The sequence below is a fragment of the Hyla sarda genome, unplaced genomic scaffold (assembly GCF_029499605.1).
Source record: "Hyla sarda isolate aHylSar1 unplaced genomic scaffold, aHylSar1.hap1 scaffold_2210, whole genome shotgun sequence".
In the NCBI taxonomy this organism is placed as follows: Eukaryota; Metazoa; Chordata; class Amphibia; order Anura; family Hylidae; genus Hyla; species Hyla sarda.
This window is the reverse complement of record NW_026608885.1, coordinates 26472-49437: the sequence shown is the minus strand read 5'-3', so window position 1 is coordinate 49437 and position 22966 is coordinate 26472. Positions and strand designations below refer to the sequence as shown.

Genomic DNA, 22966 nt, shown 5'->3' with positions numbered 1-22966 from the left:
TTAAAAAAAAATCTGTTCTTATCAGTTTAATATCTGATACGTCCCCTATCTGGGGACCATATATTAAATGGATTTTTGAGAACGGGGGCCGATTTCGAAGCTTGCTTCCGTCGCCCTATGCATTGACCCGATATGGCAGTATCTTCGGGTACAGTGCACCACCCCCTTACAGGGTTAAAAAGAAAGATTCCTACTTTCATTGCTACCTGCTTGCTGGCTAGCCAGCTAGCCAGCCCTGTGGGCCTTGCTGCTGCTGCTGCAGCCAAAAAACAAAAGGTGGTGCTGCTGCTGCTTCTGCTGCTTCTGCTTCTGCTTGTGTCTGGCCGCTGTTGGAGCGTCCAGGCACAGGACTTCTGCTGCTGCTGACTAAATGGCCTCCTTAATTGGATCATTTGAGTAGCCAGCACACCTGTGCAGGTAGGGCATGACATGATAGGCAGCTGCCTTGATAGCGGGTGGGTGCTGAATGTTCCTAATTGACAAAATAAGATTAATGCTTATGAAGAAATATAAAATCTCATCCCTTCCCCAATATCGCGCCACACCCCTACCCCTTAATTCCCTGGTTGAACTTGATGGACATATGTCTTTTTTCGACCGTACTAACTATGTAACTATGTAACATAACATGGGGGGGGTCTCCTGGCTGTTCACACAGGTGTGTCATTGCTGTACATTGACCATGCATTGCTTCTGTGGTATTGCAAAGGCAAAGACAAATGCTTCCAGCCATCCATTGCACTAATGGATTGGTCATCAGCTGGCTGTCTATGTCCCGCATCAATATAGACCAAAGTACAGAGGGTTAGGCTATGCTATTGTGCACCTACCTGATGCATCAGAAGGTGCGAGGCCCTTGCTAAATTCTGTGCACAGACTTTGAGATCTATACTTTAGACTGTATCTAAACCTGCTCCAACATGGACTGACATTCTGGCCTACTTTCAGCCGATGCGACTTGTCTGTCGCTGAACAGTCGCTTTTTATGTATTCAGCACCTATGTATAATGTTGTAAAAATGCTCTAGAAGCTAAAGTCGCAGAAATGTCACACATATTTGGCCTGCAACTTTCTGTGCGACAAATTCAGACAGGAAAAATCAGTATAAATCCTTAGAAAATTATCCCCCAGTGTCTCCATCTGCTGGCGGTATTGAATAAGCATTGCTGCACTGATGGGGTATGCATTAGACGAAAAAAAAGAAGAAAAAGAAGAATAATACGCCCAGAAAAGAGGCGAAAAGGAGAAAAACGTAAAAAAACGTGAAAAAAAAGTAAGAGGAAGAGAAGGGAAAAAAAGGTGGAAATGGGTTTAAAAGTGATTTCGGCGGAGAAATATATATATATATATATATATATATATATATATATATATATACGCGCACACACACACATATATATAAACGTATTCTCCGTTGAGATATTGCAGCCGCTGCTGTGTCCAGGCCCAGGAGCCTTAGCACTGTGCTGTGATGTCACTCAATACCACTGACATCACTAGGTGTAAACAACATCTCTCCTTTGCTGTGTATGTGACTATGGAGCTGTTTGGTGATGTCGTCTATTATGGCCTTCATAGAAGCAACAGGAGATTGTTGCATCCATCTAGAACCCTCAGAACTACAGTGCTATGATGTCACTCACTTCCACAGGCCTTGCAGAGTGTAAACAACAACAACCCAGCTTTGTTGTGTATGTAACCATAGGGATTTGTGATGTCACCTAGAACCTTCACAGCAGCGACAGCTTTATGAGGAGCATCAGCACTGCTCTGCCTGAGCAGAACCATCACCGCCATAGGTTGTCAAATAACCCGGATTTAACCCACACAGGTAAGTCCAATGGGGTGCAGGCATGTCCTCTATGCTTACAGCTTCCCGTGGGTGTTGGTTTGATACCGTTTGGGGACAGCCAAGGAGGCATCTGCAGGCAACAAAGGTAGGTGTGTGCTTGTGTGTGTGTTTCCTATGCAGATCCTAAGCCCAGTGTCACATGCAAGTAGGAGGAGTAAGAAGGGTTCCTGGCAAATCCGGGTTATGGATTGCATTTAAAAAGGCCCCGTGGGAGTGCAATGGGCCCCTGTCTTGCTGCTTAGCAATAATGGTATGGGTTTAGGTTCTGCTGTGTGTACTGGTGGTTGACTGCCCCCCAGCCCAGAGTGTGCATGGAAAATTGTCTGGCAGCCTCCCTGACAGCAAGCAGTGATAGTGCCCATGAAGGGGACCTTGTTGGGCCCGCCCCTTTCACGGTTATCGCTTCTCGGCCTTTTGGCTAAGATCAAGTGTAGTATCTGTTCTTATCAGTTTAATATCTGATACGTCCCCTATCTGGGGACCATATATTAAATGGATTTTTGAGAACGGGGGCCGATTTCGAAGCTTGCTTCCGTCGCCCTATGCATTGACCCGATATGGCAGTATCTTCGGGTACAGTGCACCACCCCCTTACAGGGTTAAAAAGAAAGATTCCTACTTTCATTGCTACCTGCTTGCTGGCTAGCCAGCTAGCCAGCCCTGTGGGCCTTGCTGCTGCTGCTGCAGCCAAAAAACAAAAGGTGGTGCTGCTGCTGCTTCTGCTGCTTCTGCTTCTGCTTGTGTCTGGCCGCTGTTGGAGCGTCCAGGCACAGGACTTCTGCTGCTGCTGACTAAATGGCCTCCTTAATTGGATCATTTGAGTAGCCAGCACACCTGTGCAGGTAGGGCATGACATGATAGGCAGCTGCCTTGATAGCGGGTGGGTGCTGAATGTTCCTAATTGACAAAATAAGATTAATGCTTATGAAGAAATATAAAATCTCATCCCTTCCCCAATATCGCGCCACACCCCTACCCCTTAATTCCCTGGTTGAACTTGATGGACATATGTCTTTTTTCGACCGTACTAACTATGTAACTATGTAACATAACATGGGGGGGGTCTCCTGGCTGTTCACACAGGTGTGTCATTGCTGTACATTGACCATGCATTGCTTCTGTGGTATTGCAAAGGCAAAGACAAATGCTTCCAGCCATCCATTGCACTAATGGATTGGTCATCAGCTGGCTGTCTATGTCCCGCATCAATATAGACCAAAGTACAGAGGGTTAGGCTATGCTATTGTGCACCTACCTGATGCATCAGAAGGTGCGAGGCCCTTGCTAAATTCTGTGCACAGACTTTGAGATCTATACTTTAGACTGTATCTAAACCTGCTCCAACATGGACTGACATTCTGGCCTACTTTCAGCCGATGCGACTTGTCTGTCGCTGAACAGTCGCTTTTTATGTATTCAGCACCTATGTATAATGTTGTAAAAATGCTCTAGAAGCTAAAGTCGCAGAAATGTCACACATATTTGGCCTGCAACTTTCTGTGCGACAAATTCAGACAGGAAAAATCAGTATAAATCCTTAGAAAATTATCCCCCAGTGTCTCCATCTGCTGGCGGTATTGAATAAGCATTGCTGCACTGATGGGGTATGCATTAGACGAAAAAAAAGAAGAAAAAGAAGAATAATACGCCCAGAAAAGAGGCGAAAAGGAGAAAAACGTAAAAAAACGTGAAAAAAAAGTAAGAGGAAGAGAAGGGAAAAAAAGGTGGAAATGGGTTTAAAAGTGATTTCGGCGGAGAAATATATATATATATATATATATATATATATATATATATATATATACGCGCACACACACACATATATATAAACGTATTCTCCGTTGAGATATTGCAGCCGCTGCTGTGTCCAGGCCCAGGAGCCTTAGCACTGTGCTGTGATGTCACTCAATACCACTGACATCACTAGGTGTAAACAACATCTCTCCTTTGCTGTGTATGTGACTATGGAGCTGTTTGGTGATGTCGTCTATTATGGCCTTCATAGAAGCAACAGGAGATTGTTGCATCCATCTAGAACCCTCAGAACTACAGTGCTATGATGTCACTCACTTCCACAGGCCTTGCAGAGTGTAAACAACAACAACCCAGCTTTGTTGTGTATGTAACCATAGGGATTTGTGATGTCACCTAGAACCTTCACAGCAGCGACAGCTTTATGAGGAGCATCAGCACTGCTCTGCCTGAGCAGAACCATCACCGCCATAGGTTGTCAAATAACCCGGATTTAACCCACACAGGTAAGTCCAATGGGGTGCAGGCATGTCCTCTATGCTTACAGCTTCCCGTGAGTGTTGGTTTGATACCGTTTGGGGACAGCCAAGGAGGCATCTGCAGGCAACAAAGGTAGGTGTGTGCTTGTGTGTGTGTTTCCTATGCAGATCCTAAGCCCAGTGTCACATGCAAGTAGGAGGAGTAAGAAGGGTTCCTGGCAAATCCGGGTTATGGATTGCATTTAAAAAGGCCCCGTGGGAGTGCAATGGGCCCCTGTCTTGCTGCTTAGCAATAATGGTATGGGTTTAGGTTCTGCTGTGTGTACTGGTGGTTGACTGCCCCCCAGCCCAGAGTGTGCATGGAAAATTGTCTGGCAGCCTCCCTGACAGCAAGCAGTGATAGTGCCCATGAAGGGGACCTTGTTGGGCCCGCCCCTTTCACGGTTATCGCTTCTCGGCCTTTTGGCTAAGATCAAGTGTAGTATCTGTTCTTATCAGTTTAATATCTGATACGTCCCCTATCTGGGGACCATATATTAAATGGATTTTTGAGAACGGGGGCCGATTTCGAAGCTTGCTTCCGTCGCCCTATGCATTGACCCGATATGGCAGTATCTTCGGGTACAGTGCACCACCCCCTTACAGGGTTAAAAAGAAAGATTCCTACTTTCATTGCTACCTGCTTGCTGGCTAGCCAGCTAGCCAGCCCTGTGGGCCTTGCTGCTGCTGCTGCAGCCAAAAAACAAAAGGTGGTGCTGCTGCTGCTTCTGCTGCTTCTGCTTCTGCTTGTGTCTGGCCGCTGTTGGAGCGTCCAGGCACAGGACTTCTGCTGCTGCTGACTAAATGGCCTCCTTAATTGGATCATTTGAGTAGCCAGCACACCTGTGCAGGTAGGGCATGACATGATAGGCAGCTGCCTTGATAGCGGGTGGGTGCTGAATGTTCCTAATTGACAAAATAAGATTAATGCTTATGAAGAAATATAAAATCTCATCCCTTCCCCAATATCGCGCCACACCCCTACCCCTTAATTCCCTGGTTGAACTTGATGGACATATGTCTTTTTTCGACCGTACTAACTATGTAACTATGTAACATAACATGGGGGGGTCTCCTGGCTGTTCACACAGGTGTGTCATTGCTGTACATTGACCATGCATTGCTTCTGTGGTATTGCAAAGGCAAAGACAAATGCTTCCAGCCATCCATTGCACTAATGGATTGGTCATCAGCTGGCTGTCTATGTCCCGCATCAATATAGACCAAAGTACAGAGGGTTAGGCTATGCTATTGTGCACCTACCTGATGCATCAGAAGGTGCGAGGCCCTTGCTAAATTCTGTGCACAGACTTTGAGATCTATACTTTAGACTGTATCTAAACCTGCTCCAACATGGACTGACATTCTGGCCTACTTTCAGCCGATGCGACTTGTCTGTCGCTGAACAGTCGCTTTTTATGTATTCAGCACCTATGTATAATGTTGTAAAAATGCTCTAGAAGCTAAAGTCGCAGAAATGTCACACATATTTGGCCTGCAACTTTCTGTGCGACAAATTCAGACAGGAAAAATCAGTATAAATCCTTAGAAAATTATCCCCCAGTGTCTCCATCTGCTGGCGGTATTGAATAAGCATTGCTGCACTGATGGGGTATGCATTAGACGAAAAAAAAGAAGAAAAAGAAGAATAATACGCCCAGAAAAGAGGCGAAAAGGAGAAAAACGTAAAAAAACGTGAAAAAAAAGTAAGAGGAAGAGAAGGGAAAAAAAGGTGGAAATGGGTTTAAAAGTGATTTCGGCGGAGAAATATATATATATATATATATATATATATATATATATATATATATATATACGCGCACACACACACATATATATAAACGTATTCTCCGTTGAGATATTGCAGCCGCTGCTGTGTCCAGGCCCAGGAGCCTTAGCACTGTGCTGTGATGTCACTCAATACCACTGACATCACTAGGTGTAAACAACATCTCTCCTTTGCTGTGTATGTGACTATGGAGCTGTTTGGTGATGTCGTCTATTATGGCCTTCATAGAAGCAACAGGAGATTGTTGCATCCATCTAGAACCCTCAGAACTACAGTGCTATGATGTCACTCACTTCCACAGGCCTTGCAGAGTGTAAACAACAACAACCCAGCTTTGTTGTGTATGTAACCATAGGGATTTGTGATGTCACCTAGAACCTTCACAGCAGCGACAGCTTTATGAGGAGCATCAGCACTGCTCTGCCTGAGCAGAACCATCACCGCCATAGGTTGTCAAATAACCCGGATTTAACCCACACAGGTAAGTCCAATGGGGTGCAGGCATGTCCTCTATGCTTACAGCTTCCCGTGAGTGTTGGTTTGATACCGTTTGGGGACAGCCAAGGAGGCATCTGCAGGCAACAAAGGTAGGTGTGTGCTTGTGTGTGTGTTTCCTATGCAGATCCTAAGCCCAGTGTCACATGCAAGTAGGAGGAGTAAGAAGGGTTCCTGGCAAATCCGGGTTATGGATTGCATTTAAAAAGGCCCCGTGGGAGTGCAATGGGCCCCTGTCTTGCTGCTTAGCAATAATGGTATGGGTTTAGGTTCTGCTGTGTGTACTGGTGGTTGACTGCCCCCCAGCCCAGAGTGTGCATGGAAAATTGTCTGGCAGCCTCCCTGACAGCAAGCAGTGATAGTGCCCATGAAGGGGACCTTGTTGGGCCCGCCCCTTTCACGGTTATCGCTTCTCGGCCTTTTGGCTAAGATCAAGTGTAGTATCTGTTCTTATCAGTTTAATATCTGATACGTCCCCTATCTGGGGACCATATATTAAATGGATTTTTGAGAACGGGGGCCGATTTCGAAGCTTGCTTCCGTCGCCCTATGCATTGACCCGATATGGCAGTATCTTCGGGTACAGTGCACCACCCCCTTACAGGGTTAAAAAGAAAGATTCCTACTTTCATTGCTACCTGCTTGCTGGCTAGCCAGCTAGCCAGCCCTGTGGGCCTTGCTGCTGCTGCTGCAGCCAAAAAACAAAAGGTGGTGCTGCTGCTGCTTCTGCTGCTTCTGCTTCTGCTTGTGTCTGGCCGCTGTTGGAGCGTCCAGGCACAGGACTTCTGCTGCTGCTGACTAAATGGCCTCCTTAATTGGATCATTTGAGTAGCCAGCACACCTGTGCAGGTAGGGCATGACATGATAGGCAGCTGCCTTGATAGCGGGTGGGTGCTGAATGTTCCTAATTGACAAAATAAGATTAATGCTTATGAAGAAATATAAAATCTCATCCCTTCCCCAATATCGCGCCACACCCCTACCCCTTAATTCCCTGGTTGAACTTGATGGACATATGTCTTTTTTCGACCGTACTAACTATGTAACTATGTAACATAACATGGGGGGGTCTCCTGGCTGTTCACACAGGTGTGTCATTGCTGTACATTGACCATGCATTGCTTCTGTGGTATTGCAAAGGCAAAGACAAATGCTTCCAGCCATCCATTGCACTAATGGATTGGTCATCAGCTGGCTGTCTATGTCCCGCATCAATATAGACCAAAGTACAGAGGGTTAGGCTATGCTATTGTGCACCTACCTGATGCATCAGAAGGTGCGAGGCCCTTGCTAAATTCTGTGCACAGACTTTGAGATCTATACTTTAGACTGTATCTAAACCTGCTCCAACATGGACTGACATTCTGGCCTACTTTCAGCCGATGCGACTTGTCTGTCGCTGAACAGTCGCTTTTTATGTATTCAGCACCTATGTATAATGTTGTAAAAATGCTCTAGAAGCTAAAGTCGCAGAAATGTCACACATATTTGGCCTGCAACTTTCTGTGCGACAAATTCAGACAGGAAAAATCAGTATAAATCCTTAGAAAATTATCCCCCAGTGTCTCCATCTGCTGGCGGTATTGAATAAGCATTGCTGCACTGATGGGGTATGCATTAGACGAAAAAAAAGAAGAAAAAGAAGAATAATACGCCCAGAAAAGAGGCGAAAAGGAGAAAAACGTAAAAAAACGTGAAAAAAAAGTAAGAGGAAGAGAAGGGAAAAAAAGGTGGAAATGGGTTTAAAAGTGATTTCGGCGGAGAATATATATATATATATATATATATATATATATATATATATATATATATACGCGCACACACACACATATATATAAACGTATTCTCCGTTGAGATATTGCAGCCGCTGCTGTGTCCAGGCCCAGGAGCCTTAGCACTGTGCTGTGATGTCACTCAATACCACTGACATCACTAGGTGTAAACAACATCTCTCCTTTGCTGTGTATGTGACTATGGAGCTGTTTGGTGATGTCGTCTATTATGGCCTTCATAGAAGCAACAGGAGATTGTTGCATCCATCTAGAACCCTCAGAACTACAGTGCTATGATGTCACTCACTTCCACAGGCCTTGCAGAGTGTAAACAACAACAACCCAGCTTTGTTGTGTATGTAACCATAGGGATTTGTGATGTCACCTAGAACCTTCACAGCAGCGACAGCTTTATGAGGAGCATCAGCACTGCTCTGCCTGAGCAGAACCATCACCGCCATAGGTTGTCAAATAACCCAGATTTAACCCACACAGGTAAGTCCAATGGGGTGCAGGCATGTCCTCTATGCTTACAGCTTCCCGTGGGTGTTGGTTTGATACCGTTTGGGGACAGCCAAGGAGGCATCTGCAGGCAACAAAGGTAGGTGTGTGCTTGTGTGTGTGTTTCCTATGCAGATCCTAAGCCCAGTGTCACATGCAAGTAGGAGGAGTAAGAAGGGTTCCTGGCAAATCCGGGTTATGGATTGCATTTAAAAAGGCCCCCGTGGGAGTGCAATGGGCCCCTGTCTTGCTGCTTAGCAATAATGGTATGGGTTTAGGTTCTGCTGTGTGTACTGGTGGTTGACTGCCCCCCAGCCCAGAGTGTGCATGGAAAATTGTCTGGCAGCCTCCCTGACAGCAAGCAGTGATAGTGCCCATGAAGGGGACCTTGTTGGGCCCGCCCCTTTCACGGTTATCGCTTCTCGGCCTTTTGGCTAAGATCAAGTGTAGTATCTGTTCTTATCAGTTTAATATCTGATACGTCCCCTATCTGGGGACCATATATTAAATGGATTTTTGAGAACGGGGGCCGATTTCGAAGCTTGCTTCCGTCGCCCTATGCATTGACCCGATATGGCAGTATCTTCGGGTACAGTGCACCACCCCCTTACAGGGTTAAAAAGAAAGATTCCTACTTTCATTGCTACCTGCTTGCTGGCCAGCTAGCCAGCCCTGTGGGCCTTGCTGCTGCTGCTGCAGCCAAAAAACAAAAGGTGGTGCTGCTGCTGCTTCTGCTGCTTCTGCTTCTGCTTGTGTCTGGCCGCTGTTGGAGCGTCCAGGCACAGGACTTCTGCTGCTGCTGACTAAATGGCCTCCTTAATTGGATCATTTGAGTAGCCAGCACACCTGTGCAGGTAGGGCATGACATGATAGGCAGCTGCCTTGATAGCGGGTGGGTGCTGAATGTTCCTAATTGACAAAATAAGATTAATGCTTATGAAGAAATATAAAATCTCATCCCTTCCCCAATATCGCGCCACACCCCTACCCCTTAATTCCCTGGTTGAACTTGATGGACATATGTCTTTTTTCGACCGTACTAACTATGTAACTATGTAACATAACATGGGGGGGGTCTCCTGGCTGTTCACACAGGTGTGTCATTGCTGTACATTGACCATGCATTGCTTCTGTGGTATTGCAAAGGCAAAGACAAATGCTTCCAGCCATCCATTGCACTAATGGATTGGTCATCAGCTGGCTGTCTATGTCCCGCATCAATATAGACCAAAGTACAGAGGGTTAGGCTATGCTATTGTGCACCTACCTGATGCATCAGAAGGTGCGAGGCCCTTGCTAAATTCTGTGCACAGACTTTGAGATCTATACTTTAGACTGTATCTAAACCTGCTCCAACATGGACTGACATTCTGGCCTACTTTCAGCCGATGCGACTTGTCTGTCGCTGAACAGTCGCTTTTTATGTATTCAGCACCTATGTATAATGTTGTAAAAATGCTCTAGAAGCTAAAGTCGCAGAAATGTCACACATATTTGGCCTGCAACTTTCTGTGCGACAAATTCAGACAGGAAAAATCAGTATAAATCCTTAGAAAATTATCCCCCAGTGTCTCCATCTGCTGGCGGTATTGAATAAGCATTGCTGCACTGATGGGGTATGCATTAGACGAAAAAAAAGAAGAAAAAGAAGAATAATACGCCCAGAAAAGAGGCGAAAAGGAGAAAAACGTAAAAAAACGTGAAAAAAAAGTAAGAGGAAGAGAAGGGAAAAAAAGGTGGAAATGGGTTTAAAAGTGATTTCGGCGGAGAAATATATATATATATATATATATATATATATATATATATATATATATACGCGCACACACACACATATATATAAACGTATTCTCCGTTGAGATATTGCAGCCGCTGCTGTGTCCAGGCCCAGGAGCCTTAGCACTGTGCTGTGATGTCACTCAATACCACTGACATCACTAGGTGTAAACAACATCTCTCCTTTGCTGTGTATGTGACTATGGAGCTGTTTGGTGATGTCGTCTATTATGGCCTTCATAGAAGCAACAGGAGATTGTTGCATCCATCTAGAACCCTCAGAACTACAGTGCTATGATGTCACTCACTTCCACAGGCCTTGCAGAGTGTAAACAACAACAACCCAGCTTTGTTGTGTATGTAACCATAGGGATTTGTGATGTCACCTAGAACCTTCACAGCAGCGACAGCTTTATGAGGAGCATCAGCACTGCTCTGCCTGAGCAGAACCATCACCGCCATAGGTTGTCAAATAACCCGGATTTAACCCACACAGGTAAGTCCAATGGGGTGCAGGCATGTCCTCTATGCTTACAGCTTCCCGTGGGTGTTGGTTTGATACCGTTTGGGGACAGCCAAGGAGGCATCTGCAGGCAACAAAGGTAGGTGTGTGCTTGTGTGTGTGTTTCCTATGCAGATCCTAAGCCCAGTGTCACATGCAAGTAGGAGGAGTAAGAAGGGTTCCTGGCAAATCCGGGTTATGGATTGCATTTAAAAAGGCCCCGTGGGAGTGCAATGGGCCCCTGTCTTGCTGCTTAGCAATAATGGTATGGGTTTAGGTTCTGCTGTGTGTACTGGTGGTTGACTGCCCCCCAGCCCAGAGTGTGCATGGAAAATTGTCTGGCAGCCTCCCTGACAGCAAGCAGTGATAGTGCCCATGAAGGGGACCTTGTTGGGCCCGCCCCTTTCACGGTTATCGCTTCTCGGCCTTTTGGCTAAGATCAAGTGTAGTATCTGTTCTTATCAGTTTAATATCTGATACGTCCCCTATCTGGGGACCATATATTAAATGGATTTTTGAGAACGGGGGCCGATTTCGAAGCTTGCTTCCGTCGCCCTATGCATTGACCCGATATGGCAGTATCTTCGGGTACAGTGCACCACCCCCTTACAGGGTTAAAAAGAAAGATTCCTACTTTCATTGCTACCTGCTTGCTGGCTAGCCAGCTAGCCAGCCCTGTGGGCCTTGCTGCTGCTGCTGCAGCCAAAAAACAAAAGGTGGTGCTGCTGCTGCTTCTGCTGCTTCTGCTTCTGCTTGTGTCTGGCCGCTGTTGGAGCGTCCAGGCACAGGACTTCTGCTGCTGCTGACTAAATGGCCTCCTTAATTGGATCATTTGAGTAGCCAGCACACCTGTGCAGGTAGGGCATGACATGATAGGCAGCTGCCTTGATAGCGGGTGGGTGCTGAATGTTCCTAATTGACAAAATAAGATTAATGCTTATGAAGAAATATAAAATCTCATCCCTTCCCCAATATCGCGCCACACCCCTACCCCTTAATTCCCTGGTTGAACTTGATGGACATATGTCTTTTTTCGACCGTACTAACTATGTAACTATGTAACATAACATGGGGGGGGGTCTCCTGGCTGTTCACACAGGTGTGTCATTGCTGTACATTGACCATGCATTGCTTCTGTGGTATTGCAAAGGCAAAGACAAATGCTTCCAGCCATCCATTGCACTAATGGATTGGTCATCAGCTGGCTGTCTATGTCCCGCATCAATATAGACCAAAGTACAGAGGGTTAGGCTATGCTATTGTGCACCTACCTGATGCATCAGAAGGTGCGAGGCCCTTGCTAAATTCTGTGCACAGACTTTGAGATCTATACTTTAGACTGTATCTAAACCTGCTCCAACATGGACTGACATTCTGGCCTACTTTCAGCCGATGCGACTTGTCTGTCGCTGAACAGTCGCTTTTTATGTATTCAGCACCTATGTATAATGTTGTAAAAATGCTCTAGAAGCTAAAGTCGCAGAAATGTCACACATATTTGGCCTGCAACTTTCTGTGCGACAAATTCAGACAGGAAAAATCAGTATAAATCCTTAGAAAATTATCCCCCAGTGTCTCCATCTGCTGGCGGTATTGAATAAGCATTGCTGCACTGATGGGGTATGCATTAGACGAAAAAAAAGAAGAAAAAGAAGAATAATACGCCCAGAAAAGAGGCGAAAAGGAGAAAAACGTAAAAAAACGTGAAAAAAAAGTAAGAGGAAGAGAAGGGAAAAAAAGGTGGAAATGGGTTTAAAAGTGATTTCGGCGGAGAATATATATATATATATATATATATATATATATATATATATATATATATATACGCGCACACACACACATATATATAAACGTATTCTCCGTTGAGATATTGCAGCCGCTGCTGTGTCCAGGCCCAGGAGCCTTAGCACTGTGCTGTGATGTCACTCAATACCACTGACATCACTAGGTGTAAACAACATCTCTCCTTTGCTGTGTATGTGACTATGGAGCTGTTTGGTGATGTCGTCTATTATGGCCTTCATAGAAGCAACAGGAGATTGTTGCATCCATCTAGAACCCTCAGAACTACAGTGCTATGATGTCACTCACTTCCACAGGCCTTGCAGAGTGTAAACAACAACAACCCAGCTTTGTTGTGTATGTAACCATAGGGATTTGTGATGTCACCTAGAACCTTCACAGCAGCGACAGCTTTATGAGGAGCATCAGCACTGCTCTGCCTGAGCAGAACCATCACCGCCATAGGTTGTCAAATAACCCGGATTTAACCCACACAGGTAAGTCCAATGGGGTGCAGGCATGTCCTCTATGCTTACAGCTTCCCGTGGGTGTTGGTTTGATACCGTTTGGGGACAGCCAAGGAGGCATCTGCAGGCAACAAAGGTAGGTGTGTGCTTGTGTGTGTGTTTCCTATGCAGATCCTAAGCCCAGTGTCACATGCAAGTAGGAGGAGTAAGAAGGGTTCCTGGCAAATCCGGGTTATGGATTGCATTTAAAAAGGCCCCGTGGGAGTGCAATGGGCCCCTGTCTTGCTGCTTAGCAATAATGGTATGGGTTTAGGTTCTGCTGTGTGTACTGGTGGTTGACTGCCCCCCAGCCCAGAGTGTGCATGGAAAATTGTCTGGCAGCCTCCCTGACAGCAAGCAGTGATAGTGCCCATGAAGGGGACCTTGTTGGGCCCGCCCCTTTCACGGTTATCGCTTCTCGGCCTTTTGGCTAAGATCAAGTGTAGTATCTGTTCTTATCAGTTTAATATCTGATACGTCCCCTATCTGGGGACCATATATTAAATGGATTTTTGAGAACGGGGGCCGATTTCGAAGCTTGCTTCCGTCGCCCTATGCATTGACCCGATATGGCAGTATCTTCGGGTACAGTGCACCACCCCCTTACAGGGTTAAAAAGAAAGATTCCTACTTTCATTGCTACCTGCTTGCTGGCTAGCCAGCTAGCCAGCCCTGTGGGCCTTGCTGCTGCTGCTGCAGCCAAAAAACAAAAGGTGGTGCTGCTGCTGCTTCTGCTGCTTCTGCTTGTGTCTGGCCGCTGTTGGAGCGTCCAGGCACAGGACTTCTGCTGCTGCTGACTAAATGGCCTCCTTAATTGGATCATTTGAGTAGCCAGCACACCTGTGCAGGTAGGGCATGACATGATAGGCAGCTGCCTTGATAGCGGGTGGGTGCTGAATGTTCCTAATTGACAAAATAAGATTAATGCTTATGAAGAAATATAAAATCTCATCCCTTCCCCAATATCGCGCCACACCCCTACCCCTTAATTCCCTGGTTGAACTTGATGGACATATGTCTTTTTTCGACCGTACTAACTATGTAACTATGTAACATAACATGGGGGGGGTCTCCTGGCTGTTCACACAGGTGTGTCATTGCTGTACATTGACCATGCATTGCTTCTGTGGTATTGCAAAGGCAAAGACAAATGCTTCCAGCCATCCATTGCACTAATGGATTGGTCATCAGCTGGCTGTCTATGTCCCGCATCAATATAGACCAAAGTACAGAGGGTTAGGCTATGCTATTGTGCACCTACCTGATGCATCAGAAGGTGCGAGGCCCTTGCTAAATTCTGTGCACAGACTTTGAGATCTATACTTTAGACTGTATCTAAACCTGCTCCAACATGGACTGACATTCTGGCCTACTTTCAGCCGATGCGACTTGTCTGTCGCTGAACAGTCGCTTTTTATGTATTCAGCACCTATGTATAATGTTGTAAAAATGCTCTAGAAGCTAAAGTCGCAGAAATGTCACACATATTTGGCCTGCAACTTTCTGTGCGACAAATTCAGACAGGAAAAATCAGTATAAATCCTTAGAAAATTATCCCCCAGTGTCTCCATCTGCTGGCGGTATTGAATAAGCATTGCTGCACTGATGGGGTATGCATTAGACGAAAAAAAAGAAGAAAAAGAAGAATAATACGCCCAGAAAAGAGGCGAAAAGGAGAAAAACGTAAAAAAACGTGAAAAAAAAGTAAGAGGAAGAGAAGGGAAAAAAAGGTGGAAATGGGTTTAAAAGTGATTTCGGCGGAGAAATATATATATATATATATATATATATATATATATATATATATATACGCGCACACACACACATATATATAAACGTATTCTCCGTTGAGATATTGCAGCCGCTGCTGTGTCCAGGCCCAGGAGCCTTAGCACTGTGCTGTGATGTCACTCAATACCACTGACATCACTAGGTGTAAACAACATCTCTCCTTTGCTGTGTATGTGACTATGGAGCTGTTTGGTGATGTCGTCTATTATGGCCTTCATAGAAGCAACAGGAGATTGTTGCATCCATCTAGAACCCTCAGAACTACAGTGCTATGATGTCACTCACTTCCACAGGCCTTGCAGAGTGTAAACAACAACAACCCAGCTTTGTTGTGTATGTAACCATAGGGATTTGTGATGTCACCTAGAACCTTCACAGCAGCGACAGCTTTATGAGGAGCATCAGCACTGCTCTGCCTGAGCAGAACCATCACCGCCATAGGTTGTCAAATAACCCGGATTTAACCCACACAGGTAAGTCCAATGGGGTGCAGGCATGTCCTCTATGCTTACAGCTTCCCGTGGGTGTTGGTTTGATACCGTTTGGGGACAGCCAAGGAGGCATCTGCAGGCAACAAAGGTAGGTGTGTGCTTGTGTGTGTGTTTCCTATGCAGATCCTAAGCCCAGTGTCACATGCAAGTAGGAGGAGTAAGAAGGGTTCCTGGCAAATCCGGGTTATGGATTGCATTTAAAAAGGCCCCGTGGGAGTGCAATGGGCCCCTGTCTTGCTGCTTAGCAATAATGGTATGGGTTTAGGTTCTGCTGTGTGTACTGGTGGTTGACTGCCCCCCAGCCCAGAGTGTGCATGGAAAATTGTCTGGCAGCCTCCCTGACAGCAAGCAGTGATAGTGCCCATGAAGGGGACCTTGTTGGGCCCGCCCCTTTCACGGTTATCGCTTCTCGGCCTTTTGGCTAAGATCAAGTGTAGTATCTGTTCTTATCAGTTTAATATCTGATACGTCCCCTATCTGGGGACCATATATTAAATGGATTTTTGAGAACGGGGGCCGATTTCGAAGCTTGCTTCCGTCGCCCTATGCATTGACCCGATATGGCAGTATCTTCGGGTACAGTGCACCACCCCCTTACAGGGTTAAAAAGAAAGATTCCTACTTTCATTGCTACCTGCTTGCTGGCTAGCCAGCTAGCCAGCCCTGTGGGCCTTGCTGCTGCTGCTGCAGCCAAAAAACAAAAGGTGGTGCTGCTGCTGCTTCTGCTGCTTCTGCTTCTGCTTGTGTCTGGCCGCTGTTGGAGCGTCCAGGCACAGGACTTCTGCTGCTGCTGACTAAATGGCCTCCTTAATTGGATCATTTGAGTAGCCAGCACACCTGTGCAGGTAGGGCATGACATGATAGGCAGCTGCCTTGATAGCGGGTGGGTGCTGAATGTTCCTAATTGACAAAATAAGATTAATGCTTATGAAGAAATATAAAATCTCATCCCTTCCCCAATATCGCGCCACACCCCTACCCCTTAATTCCCTGGTTGAACTTGATGGACATATGTCTTTTTTCGACCGTACTAACTATGTAACTATGTAACATAACATGGGGGGGGTCTCCTGGCTGTTCACACAGGTGTGTCATTGCTGTACATTGACCATGCATTGCTTCTGTGGTATTGCAAAGGCAAAGACAAATGCTTCCAGCCATCCATTGCACTAATGGATTGGTCATCAGCTGGCTGTCTATGTCCCGCATCAATATAGACCAAAGTACAGAGGGTTAGGCTATGCTATTGTGCACCTACCTGATGCATCAGAAGGTGCGAGGCCCTTGCTAAATTCTGTGCACAGACTTTGAGATCTATACTTTAGACTGTATCTAAACCTGCTCCAACATGGACTGACATTCTGGCCTACTTTCAGCCGATGCGACTTGTCTGTCGCTGAACAGTCGCTTTTTATGTATTCAGCACCTATGTATAATGTTGTAAAAATGCTCTAGAAGCTAAAGTCGCAGAAATGTCACACATATTTGGCCTGCAACTTTCTGTGCGACAAATTCAGACAGGAAAAATCAGTATAAATCCTTAGAAAATTATCCCCCAGTGTCTCCATCTGCTGGCGGTATTGAATAAGCATTGCTGCACTGATGGGGTATGCATTAGACGAAAAAAAAGAAGAAAAAGAAGAATAATACGCCCAGAAAAGAGGCGAAAAGGAGAAAAACGTAAAAAAACGTGAAAAAAAAGTAAGAGGAAGAGAAGGGAAAAAAAGGTGGAAATGGGTTTAAAAGTGATTTCGGCGGAGAAATATATATATATATATATATATATATATATATATATATATATATACGCGCACACACACACATATATATAAACGTATTCTCCGTTGAGATATTGCAGCCGCTGCTGTGTCCAGGCCCAGGAGCCTTAGCACTGTGCTGTGATGTCACTCAATACCACTGACATCACTAGGTGTAAACAACATCTCTCCTTTGCTGTGTATGTGACTATGGAGCTGTTTGGTGATGTTGTCTATTATGGCCTTCATAGAAGCAACAGGAGATTGTTGCATCCATCTAGAACCCTCAGAACTACAGTGCTATGATGTCACTCACTTCCACAGGCCTTGCAGAGTGTAAACAACAACAACCCAGCTTTGTTGTGTATGTAACCATAGGGATTTGTGATGTCACCTAGAACCTTCACAGCAGCGACAGCTTTATGAGGAGCATCAGCACTGCTCTGCCTGAGCAGAACCATCACCGCCATAGGTTGTCAAATAACCCGGATTTAACCCACACAGGTAAGTCCAATGGGGTGCAGGCATGTCCTCTATGCTTACAGCTTCCCGTGGGTGTTGGTTTGATACCGTTTGGGGACAGCCAAGGAGGCATCTGCAGGCAACAAAGGTAGGTGTGTGCTTGTGTGTGTGTTTCCTATGCAGATCCTAAGCCCAGTGTCACATGCAAGTAGGAGGAGTAAGAAGGGTTCCTGGCAAATCCGGGTTATGGATTGCATTTAAAAAGGCCCCGTGGGAGTGCAATGGGCCCCTGTCTTGCTGCTTAGCAATAATGGTATGGGTTTAGGTTCTGCTGTGTGTACTGGTGGTTGACTGCCCCCCAGCCCAGAGTGTGCATGGAAAATTGTCTGGCAGCCTCCCTGACAGCAAGCAGTGATAGTGCCCATGAAGGGGACCTTGTTGGGCCCGCCCCTTTCACGGTTATCGCTTCTCGGCCTTTTGGCTAAGATCAAGTGTAGTATCTGTTCTTATCAGTTTAATATCTGATACGTCCCCTATCTGGGGACCATATATTAAATGGATTTTTGAGAACGGGGGCCGATTTCGAAGCTTGCTTCCGTCGCCCTATGCATTGACCCGATATGGCAGTATCTTCGGGTACAGTGCACCACCCCCTTACAGGGTTAAAAAGAAAGATTCCTACTTTCATTGCTACCTGCTTGCTGGCTAGCCAGCTAGCCAGCCCTGTGGGCCTTGCTGCTGCTGCTGCAGCCAAAAAACAAAAGGTGGTGCTGCTGCTGCTTCTGCTGCTTCTGCTTCTGCTTGTGTCTGGCCGCTGTTGGAGCGTCCAGGCACAGGACTTCTGCTGCTGCTGACTAAATGGCCTCCTTAATTGGATCATTTGAGTAGCCAGCACACCTGTGCAGGTAGGGCATGACATGATAGGCAGCTGCCTTGATAGCGGGTGGGTGCTGAATGTTCCTAATTGACAAAATAAGATTAATGCTTATGAAGAAATATAAAATCTCATCCCTTCCCCAATATCGCGCCACACCCCTACCCCTTAATTCCCTGGTTGAACTTGATGGACATATGTCTTTTTTCGACCGTACTAACTATGTAACTATGTAACATAACATGGGGGGGGTCTCCTGGCTGTTCACACAGGTGTGTCATTGCTGTACATTGACCATGCATTGCTTCTGTGGTATTGCAAAGGCAAAGACAAATGCTTCCAGCCATCCATTGCACTAATGGATTGGTCATCAGCTGGCTGTCTATGTCCCGCATCAATATAGACCAAAGTACAGAGGGTTAGGCTATGCTATTGTGCACCTACCTGATGCATCAGAAGGTGCGAGGCCCTTGCTAAATTCTGTGCACAGACTTTGAGATCTATACTTTAGACTGTATCTAAACCTGCTCCAACATGGACTGACATTCTGGCCTACTTTCAGCCGATGCGACTTGTCTGTCGCTGAACAGTCGCTTTTTATGTATTCAGCACCTATGTATAATGTTGTAAAAATGCTCTAGAAGCTAAAGTCGCAGAAATGTCACACATATTTGGCCTGCAACTTTCTGTGCGACAAATTCAGACAGGAAAAATCAGTATAAATCCTTAGAAAATTATCCCCCAGTGTCTCCATCTGCTGGCGGTATTGAATAAGCATTGCTGCACTGATGGGGTATGCATTAGACGAAAAAAAAGAAGAAAAAGAAGAATAATACGCCCAGAAAAGAGGCGAAAAGGAGAAAAACGTAAAAAAACGTGAAAAAAAAGTAAGAGGAAGAGAAGGGAAAAAAAGGTGGAAATGGGTTTAAAAGTGATTTCGGCGGAGAAATATATATATATATATATATATATATATATATATATATATATATACGCGCACACACACACATATATATAAACGTATTCTCCGTTGAGATATTGCAGCCGCTGCTGTGTCCAGGCCCAGGAGCCTTAGCACTGTGCTGTGATGTCACTCAATACCACTGACATCACTAGGTGTAAACAACATCTCTCCTTTGCTGTGTATGTGACTATGGAGCTGTTTGGTGATGTCGTCTATTATGGCCTTCATAGAAGCAACAGGAGATTGTTGCATCCATCTAGAACCCTCAGAACTACAGTGCTATGATGTCACTCACTTCCACAGGCCTTGCAGAGTGTAAACAACAACAACCCAGCTTTGTTGTGTATGTAACCATAGGGATTTGTGATGTCACCTAGAACCTTCACAGCAGCGACAGCTTTATGAGGAGCATCAGCACTGCTCTGCCTGAGCAGAACCATCACCGCCATAGGTTGTCAAATAACCCGGATTTAACCCACACAGGTAAGTCCAATGGGGTGCAGGCATGTCCTCTATGCTTACAGCTTCCCGTGGGTGTTGGTTTGATACCGTTTGGGGACAGCCAAGGAGGCATCTGCAGGCAACAAAGGTAGGTGTGTGCTTGTGTGTGTGTTTCCTATGCAGATCCTAAGCCCAGTGTCACATGCAAGTAGGAGGAGTAAGAAGGGTTCCTGGCAAATCCGGGTTATGGATTGCATTTAAAAAGGCCCCGTGGGAGTGCAATGGGCCCCTGTCTTGCTGCTTAGCAATAATGGTATGGGTTTAGGTTCTGCTGTGTGTACTGGTGGTTGACTGCCCCCCAGCCCAGAGTGTGCATGGAAAATTGTCTGGCAGCCTCCCTGACAGCAAGCAGTGATAGTGCCCATGAAGGGGACCTTGTTGGGCCCGCCCCTTTCACGGTTATCGCTTCTCGGCCTTTTGGCTAAGATCAAGTGTAGTATCTGTTCTTATCAGTTTAATATCTGATACGTCCCCTATCTGGGGACCATATATTAAATGGATTTTTGAGAACGGGGGCCGATTTCGAAGCTTGCTTCCGTCGCCCTATGCATTGACCCGATATGGCAGTATCTGCGGGTACAGTGCACCACCCCCTTACAGGGTTAAAAAGAAAGATTCCTACTTTCATTGCTACCTGCTTGCTGGCTAGCCAGCTAGCCAGCCCTGTGGGCCTTGCTGCTGCTGCTGCAGCCAAAAAACAAAAGGTGGTGCTGCTGCTGCTTCTGCTGCTTCTGCTTCTGCTTGTGTCTGGCCGCTGTTGGAGCGTCCAGGCACAGGACTTCTGCTGCTGCTGACTAAATGGCCTCCTTAATTGGATCATTTGAGTAGCCAGCACACCTGTGCAGGTAGGGCATGACATGATAGGCAGCTGCCTTGATAGCGGGTGGGTGCTGAATGTTCCTAATTGACAAAATAAGATTAATGCTTATGAAGAAATATAAAATCTCATCCCTTCCCCAATATCGCGCCACACCCCTACCCCTTAATTCCCTGGTTGAACTTGATGGACATATGTCTTTTTTCGACCGTACTAACTATGTAACTATGTAACATAACATGGGGGGGGGTCTCCTGGCTGTTCACACAGGTGTGTCATTGCTGTACATTGACCATGCATTGCTTCTGTGGTATTGCAAAGGCAAAGACAAATGCTTCCAGCCATCCATTGCACTAATGGATTGGTCATCAGCTGGCTGTCTATGTCCCGCATCAATATAGACCAAAGTACAGAGGGTTAGGCTATGCTATTGTGCACCTACCTGATGCATCAGAAGGTGCGAGGCCCTTGCTAAATTCTGTGCACAGACTTTGAGATCTATACTTTAGACTGTATCTAAACCTGCTCCAACATGGACTGACATTCTGGCCTACTTTCAGCCGATGCGACTTGTCTGTCGCTGAACAGTCGCTTTTTATGTATTCAGCACCTATGTATAATGTTGTAAAAATGCTCTAGAAGCTAAAGTCGCAGAAATGTCACACATATTTGGCCTGCAACTTTCTGTGCGACAAATTCAGACAGGAAAAATCAGTATAAATCCTTAGAAAATTATCCCCCAGTGTCTCCATCTGCTGGCGGTATTGAATAAGCATTGCTGCACTGATGGGGTATGCATTAGACGAAAAAAAAGAAGAAAAAGAAGAATAATACGCCCAGAAAAGAGGCGAAAAGGAGAAAAACGTAAAAAAACGTGAAAAAAAAGTAAGAGGAAGAGAAGGGAAAAAAAGGTGGAAATGGGTTTAAAAGTGATTTCGGCGGAGAAATATATATATATATATATATATATATATATATATATATACGCGCACACACACACATATATATATAAACGTATTCTCCGTTGAGATATTGCAGCCGCTGCTGTGTCCAGGCCCAGGAGCCTTAGCACTGTGCTGTGATGTCACTCAATACCACTGACATCACTAGGTGTAAACAACATCTCTCCTTTGCTGTGTATGTGACTATGGAGCTGTTTGGTGATGTCGTCTATTATGGCCTTCATAGAAGCAACAGGAGATTGTTGCATCCATCTAGAACCCTCAGAACTACAGTGCTATGATGTCACTCACTTCCACAGGCCTTGCAGAGTGTAAACAACAACAACCCAGCTTTGTTGTGTATGTAACCATAGGGATTTGTGATGTCACCTAGAACCTTCACAGCAGCGACAGCTTTATGAGGAGCATCAGCACTGCTCTGCCTGAGCAGAACCATCACCGCCATAGGTTGTCAAATAACCCGGATTTAACCCACACAGGTAAGTCCAATGGGGTGCAGGCATGTCCTCTATGCTTACAGCTTCCCGTGGGTGTTGGTTTGATACCGTTTGGGGACAGCCAAGGAGGCATCTGCAGGCAACAAAGGTAGGTGTGTGCTTGTGTGTGTGTTTCCTATGCAGATCCTAAGCCCAGTGTCACATGCAAGTAGGAGGAGTAAGAAGGGTTCCTGGCAAATCCGGGTTATGGATTGCATTTAAAAAGGCCCCGTGGGAGTGCAATGGGCCCCTGTCTTGCTGCTTAGCAATAATGGTATGGGTTTAGGTTCTGCTGTGTGTACTGGTGGTTGACTGCCCCCCAGCCCAGAGTGTGCATGGAAAATTGTCTGGCAGCCTCCCTGACAGCAAGCAGTGATAGTGCCCATGAAGGGGACCTTGTTGGGCCCGCCCCTTTCACGGTTATCGCTTCTCGGCCTTTTGGCTAAGATCAAGTGTAGTATCTGTTCTTATCAGTTTAATATCTGATACGTCCCCTATCTGGGGACCATATATTAAATGGATTTTTGAGAACGGGGGCCGATTTCGAAGCTTGCTTCCGTCGCCCTATGCATTGACCCGATATGGCAGTATCTTCGGGTACAGTGCACCACCCCCTTACAGGGTTA

General features: G+C 45.9%; 10 non-coding genes and 1 pseudogene across 10 annotated transcripts; all 11 read left to right on the top strand.

Moving 5' to 3' along the window:
* Positions 1 to 164, top strand: LOC130320661 (U2 spliceosomal RNA; annotated as a pseudogene; the record flags this gene model as incomplete).
* A 2086-nt stretch (positions 165 to 2250) lies between these two features.
* On the top strand, positions 2251 to 2441 carry LOC130320656 (U2 spliceosomal RNA). Its single transcript, XR_008866522.1, has one exon. It is a non-coding gene; the product is annotated as a U2 spliceosomal RNA (small nuclear RNA).
* Positions 2442 to 4529: 2088 nt separating this feature from the next.
* LOC130320655 (U2 spliceosomal RNA) lies at positions 4530 to 4720 on the top strand. The gene has a single exon (XR_008866521.1). It is a non-coding gene; the product is annotated as a U2 spliceosomal RNA (small nuclear RNA).
* A 2091-nt stretch (positions 4721 to 6811) lies between these two features.
* LOC130320653 (U2 spliceosomal RNA) lies at positions 6812 to 7002 on the top strand. The gene has a single exon (XR_008866519.1). It is a non-coding gene; the product is annotated as a U2 spliceosomal RNA (small nuclear RNA).
* A 2091-nt stretch (positions 7003 to 9093) lies between these two features.
* LOC130320652 (U2 spliceosomal RNA) lies at positions 9094 to 9284 on the top strand. The gene has a single exon (XR_008866518.1). It is a non-coding gene; the product is annotated as a U2 spliceosomal RNA (small nuclear RNA).
* Positions 9285 to 11370: 2086 nt separating this feature from the next.
* On the top strand, positions 11371 to 11561 carry LOC130320651 (U2 spliceosomal RNA). Its single transcript, XR_008866517.1, has one exon. It is a non-coding gene; the product is annotated as a U2 spliceosomal RNA (small nuclear RNA).
* A 2094-nt stretch (positions 11562 to 13655) lies between these two features.
* Positions 13656 to 13846, top strand: LOC130320650 (U2 spliceosomal RNA). Its single transcript, XR_008866516.1, has one exon. It is a non-coding gene; the product is annotated as a U2 spliceosomal RNA (small nuclear RNA).
* Positions 13847 to 15928: 2082 nt separating this feature from the next.
* LOC130320649 (U2 spliceosomal RNA) lies at positions 15929 to 16119 on the top strand. The gene has a single exon (XR_008866515.1). It is a non-coding gene; the product is annotated as a U2 spliceosomal RNA (small nuclear RNA).
* A 2088-nt stretch (positions 16120 to 18207) lies between these two features.
* Positions 18208 to 18398, top strand: LOC130320648 (U2 spliceosomal RNA). The gene has a single exon (XR_008866514.1). It is a non-coding gene; the product is annotated as a U2 spliceosomal RNA (small nuclear RNA).
* A 2088-nt stretch (positions 18399 to 20486) lies between these two features.
* On the top strand, positions 20487 to 20677 carry LOC130320660 (U2 spliceosomal RNA). Its single transcript, XR_008866525.1, has one exon. It is a non-coding gene; the product is annotated as a U2 spliceosomal RNA (small nuclear RNA).
* A 2085-nt stretch (positions 20678 to 22762) lies between these two features.
* On the top strand, positions 22763 to 22953 carry LOC130320647 (U2 spliceosomal RNA). Its single transcript, XR_008866513.1, has one exon. It is a non-coding gene; the product is annotated as a U2 spliceosomal RNA (small nuclear RNA).
* Positions 22954 to 22966: the final 13 nt, after the last annotated feature.